Consider the following 6031-nt stretch of genomic DNA (forward strand, 5'->3'; position numbering starts at 1 on the left):
AGACCAGCTTCCTATCCTGTCAGAGTGTGTCCTCATCAGCCTCCAGCACTGTCTCAGAAGCGTCTCAGGTGCACGTTAGAAATGATAACACCTGGCCGCACCTGGGCCTTCTAAGTCAGAGCTTCTGAGTTGGGGACTGGGAATCAAGTTTACATAACCCTCATCCTCCAAGTGAAGTCTGACAGCCAGGGTTGGAGTCTGTTCTGCAGAGGCCATCCAACCTTGTAGATTCAGCTTCCTATAACCATGTCTGAGCTTAACTCTCTGCTCTTCTTTCTGTATCTTTTCAGTTTCCACTCCCACCGCTAAAGATGTCACTCGCCTGCTATTTCTCTAGGTCAAAATCTATAGAGAGGAAATCTGACTGATCAGCTCAGCTTTTGACACTTGGACACATCATAGGTTGGTTTTCTCCCCCTCTTCCTCTTCCTTTTTCATCACTTCTTCTATCTCTTCTACTCCATCACCATCATCATCAATATGGTAATGTAATGTAGAGATTAGGAATCAGACCCTTGACACTAGACTATCTGGGTTTAACTCCTAGGTCGCTACTTATTAGCTCTGTGACCTTAGGCAAGTCGCATAACTTTTCTTTCCTCAGTCTGTTCCTCTATAGAGTGGAGATAATAATAGAAATTACGTCACAGGGCTATTGAGCAAATACAATGAGTCAACATGTTCCTAGCACATAAATTTTAGCTATTATAATTAATGATAACAGCTACCATTTTTAAACTCAGGATAGTGCAGTGGTTGTAAGTACAGCCTGGAGCCTCACTGCCTATGTTCAAATCCCAGCTCTACCGTTTACTAATTGTGTGCCCTTGGGCAAGTCATTAAATTCTCTGTGCCTCAGTTTCATCATCTGTAGAATGGGAATCATAATATTTTCCCACCTCTTGGGGCCGTCACGAGGAACAAATAAGTTAATACGTGTAAAACATTGACAACAGTGCCTGTCATCTAACGAGGACTGTATATGTGTCATGTAAGCTATTGATTTTCTTTATCAATCATCTACCCTAACTGCCAGCACTACATGAAACACTATAAAGATCTCATTGCACTGAACCCAGTCAGTGGCTCTACAAAAAAAGGGGGGGGGGTAATATTATATCTCCACTTTATAGATGAAGGAATTGATGTTTAGTAGAGCTAAGATGCCCAAAATAACACAGTGAGTAAATGGCCGTGGTGGCATTAAATCTCAGATCTATCGTGTACGTAAGCAGAGCTCTTACCTACCCTAAGATGTTGCTCTTCTGATCAGCAACAGTGGGGGGAGGAGCGCCATGGGAGAGAGGAGGCAGCGGAAATCAGGCTTACATGCCCTTTCCTCTCCTTCTGGTGCAAGAGGATCTCTGTGCATTTCTCTGTGAGGAAAAGAAACTCAAAGACATCTCTAAGACCACACCCTCTGAAATCACCATAGTAGTAGGGAAGAACAGAATCTGGGTGTCCCCAATGGTGCACCCCTTTCCCTGCTCCCAGTATATCTTGAACCCCAGTTCATAGGTGGAATGTCTGCCCTGCCTCTTCCTGTCCTTCCTTTGCCCCCCAGGCCTGAGCTCTGCTCCTATGTCACTGGGCCAAAGTCAGTTTCACTGGGTCAAAATCAAGGTGTTGGCCAGGCTGTACTCCCTCCCAAGACTGTAGGAGAGAATGCATTGCTGGCCTCCTCTAGCTTCTGGTGACTGCTGGCATTCCTTGGCTTGAGGCCACATCACTCTGATCTCTGCCTCTGATTTCACATTGCCTTCTCCTATGTGAGTAATATCTCCTTCTGCTTTTCTTTTGCTGAGAACACATGGAATTGTACTTGGGGCCCACCCGGATAATCCAGGATAATCTCCCCATCTTAAAATCTTTAATCACATCTGCACAGATGTGCTCCCTTTTCTCCATATGAAATAACATTCACAAATTCCAGGGGTGAGGATGCAGGGGTCATTTTTCAGCCTAGCAGAACAGGTGATCAACAAAAGGAAAATTCCCTCTCATTCCTTCTGGAAATCAGTCTCTGGCCAATATGCAGGGCTAAGAAGAATTTTATATAGCTGAAGATGACCTTGGGCCTTGTCAGAAGAAGGAGGCCACATAGTTATTGAACCTTTACTATGTGTAGATACCAAAACATATCATCTGGCTAGGAAATGTGTATTAATATTCCCATTTGTCAGAGGAGAAAACAGGCCCAGTTTCTGACACAGAGTTCCTAAAACATTTGTAGTTTCCTAAGTGATAAGAGCATGAGGAGCATCTCTTGCTCTAACATTTGTCTTTGACCCATCCCTGACATGGGGCTACTAAAATGCTTATAAATTCCTAAGTGATAAGAACACTGGGAGCATCTTTTGTTCCATTGTTCTATTGACACTGAGCAGGTTCCTGGGTGGCTCCTGAATGGGGACTGGTCATCAGAAAGACCAAGCCATGATTAGAAGCTTGGAATTTTCAGCTCCAGCCCCCCCGCCCCCATCGTCTAGAGAGGATTGAAGGGCCAGAAGTGGAGTTAATTGATCGTGCCTATGTGAGGAAGCCTCCAGAAAATCCCAATAGTAGAGGGTTCAGGGCTCTTCCAGGTTGGGGATCACATCCACATACCAGGAGGGTGATGTACCCCAGGAGGGTGTAGCTGCTCTACTGCATTGGGGACCCTCCCAGACCATGTCCTATGTATCTTTTCATCTGGCTGTTTATCTGTATCCTTTAATAAGCCGATAAAGGTAAGTGTTCCCCTGAGGTCTACGAGCCACTCTAGCAAATTAACTGAACCAAGGAGGGAGTCATGGGAACCTACGATTTGTAGCCAAGTCGGACTGAATTGTGGGTAACCTGGGGACCTGCTGCTTGTGATTGGCGTCTGAAGTGGGGTGGGAGAAGTCTTGTGGGACTGAGCCCTTAGCCCGTGGGATCTCCAGGTAGATAGGGTCAGAACTGAGTTAAGTTGTAGAACACCCATCTAGTGGAGAATTGCTTGGTGTGGGGAAAACCCTCACACGTTTGGCGACCAGAAGTGTCACAAGTGAAGTGCTCTGTGTAAAAGTAAAGGAGAAACACACAGGAGGAAAAGACGAGGTTTTTCTATTCAGGCCTAAAGAGCAATGGCCAAGGAAGCAAAAGCAGGACAGTTTGAGAGCAAATTAAACTGGTGGCTCAGAGTTTGGTTTTTGACAAATGTTTTTGCGTCCCTTACCAAATGCTATCAGACCAGGGTAACTACTTTGTAGATGGGCGCCACCTGGTGTCCATGCAGAGTAATTCTTCCGGAAACCTGCCTGCTCTGGTGATAGGACTGGCTCCTACACCATCTGCTTTCCTATTGTGGGACACCTTATTGGGACGGCCAAGGAAGATAAGGCTTTCTGGCCCTGGAAATTTGGGTTTGAATTTCAGCTCTGCCCCTGACTGAGTGACCTGGGGCAAGTCACTTCTCTGAGCCTCCATTTAACCATAACTCAAAAATAAAAAGGACACCTCTCAGAGCTGTGAGATCTTGGTAAAGTGTAAACTGGCAATAACTGGAGGCGATGGATAGAAGCATTTTATGCATTTGAACAGGCTTGGATTCATTTTTTAAAAAATACTTATTGTGCACTTGGTGTATGCCAGCCTCTATTCTGGATGTAAAAATGTAGCAATGAATCAAACAGACAAAATTCATGTTTTCATGTAGTTAACATTCTAGCATTCCAGTTTCTGAATCATTCATTCATTCATCTACAAATATTTTTCTAATACTACTATGTGCCAGGCACTTTCCTAAGCAGTGTGCACAGAGGGACTCCAATATGGCGAGAGCAGAGGGAGCCAGAAGAACTGGGTTGGGAAAGGTCAAGACCAGGATTTTGTGGGGGCTGAAGCTTTTAAAATTTAGGGTGTTCTTTTCTTAAAGAAAAAGAATACAAACTCATAGATATGAAATTCAGTTAGAGGATTTTTTTTTTTTCGAATGACAGAAGAAATAACAGATTACAACATTTTAAAAGCTGACAAATATAAACATCATACAATCTAGAGATAACACAATATTTGTATTAATTAGCTGCATGATATATAGGTCTATAATAATTTTATTTATATTTTTTGCTATATATTCTTTGATCATCTAGTGATAAGACAATGACTTTTGTCTTTCTATAAAGATATAATGTAAAGAAGATAATTTGGTCTTTACAAAGACTGATTAGCTTTTTGTGGATAGTTTAAACAATTTTCTTTAAGTTGTAAAGCTTAAATGCCATGTTAATTTTCAGGATTATTGTCAAATTTGGGACAACCTTTAAGTTGTTCATATATAAGCTGTAACTCTTGAATAGTGACTAATTTTAAGTACTCTTTAAGTTGACAGCACATTGACCATTTTATTGTCAATTTCCCCCCCAAAAAAAGATTAAATCTTCATCCATGTCAGTATTTCATGTCAAATAAGTGAGAAATTTAAGTCTGTACCCAATGTTTTTATATAATTCACTCCTTTTAATTAATTAGATTATCAAACAATCCAAGTCTATTTGTTATTTTGATTTGAAATGTGCTTATTCCTCTCAATGAATTACTACTTTTGTTATGATCCACAGGTCATTTCATCTGTAACCACCAGACATCGTTAGGGCAGAAATGCTAAGGAAGACATGACCCAATACAATGAGATCATAAGACACGCAACTTCCCACATGGATGTCTAGCTGTTTGTAATATTGCCATATGTTTACCCCATGACCTACAAATACAGGACTCTGACTTCTCTAGTTTGTGCAATTCCTACTAGAAAGGAAGAAAAAACATGCAATGCACTTTTAATTATATATGCTGTACTGCCAACTATATTTCTGACAGGAAAGGACTCCTGCTTTAACTAGGCTTTGCTGAGAGCCAAATCCTCTGCTTACGGTTTAGCATGTCTGATGATTGGGAGAATTTTCTGTAGACTAGCTTCTGGCTCTGTATGTTTCAGATCCTGTTTCCCACCCACTATCTACATACTCCTGAGGCTGGGCAATAAGACAACGTGTGACCCAGCACCTCCATGTCACAGTGCAGGGTGAACCAGCACAGTGGGCAGGAGGAGTCCTCCTGGGAGCCATTCCTGCACTGAGGTGGACAGCAATGACATTCCTATAGATGGACGTGACGGTTAACCATATAAGTGAATCCCTCTTGTCTTGTCTTTTTGAGCAAACTACAATATACTGGGTGGCTTAACCAACATATGTTTCTTTCTCACAGAGGCTGGAAAGTCCAAGATCAAGGTGCTAGCACATTCACTGTCTGGTGAGAACCTGCTTCCTAGTTCATAGACTTCAGTCTTCTCTCTGTCCTCACGTGGCAGAAGGGGCAAGGGAGCTCTCTGGGGTCCCTTTTATAAGGACACTAATCCCATCCATGAGGGCTCTGCCCTCATGACCCAAGCACCTCCCAAAGGCCCACCTCCTAATACCATCACATTGCGGGTTAGGATTTCAACACATGAATTTTGGGGAGACACAACCATTCAGTCCAAAACTTCTCGGAACCTAAATTAAATGGACACCTAACTTAACTCTGCCTTAGCTGCATCTTTCAGGCACGCCATTGCCACCACCAACACAGTGTGATAGAGGGAGTTGGAGTGGAAAGATAGATCGATCTTAAAGGATTATAAATATCTTAATTCTGCCATGTTTACAAAAAGATGGCCAGGTGAACAAATTGCTATGTTTCTCCAAGGGCCTCTGAGGAGCCAATGCAAGCAAGGGCCCTGAAACTGAAGAATCATTATTGTCAAGAGAAATCCACACATATGAAATGAAGCTAGAATAATAAGTACAGGGAGACCATATAGGGCCCTGTAGCTGTTAGGAAGTTTGTGTTTTACTTTAAGAGCAACAGGAAGACGTAAGGGGCTTTCAAGGGTGAGGTGAGAGGGTAACATGATTTGATTTATATTTTTTCCAAGACCCCTCTGGCTTCAGTGTGAACAATGGGCTTAAGGGAGGCAAGTGACATGAAGAGGACTGCTGAAGAGGCTGTTGGAGATTTTTCAGGA

The sequence above is a fragment of the Rhinolophus sinicus genome, chromosome 13 (assembly GCF_057876585.1).
Source record: "Rhinolophus sinicus isolate RSI-liver-muscle chromosome 13, RSI-T2T, whole genome shotgun sequence".
Lineage (NCBI taxonomy): Eukaryota > Metazoa > Chordata > Mammalia > Chiroptera > Rhinolophidae > Rhinolophus > Rhinolophus sinicus.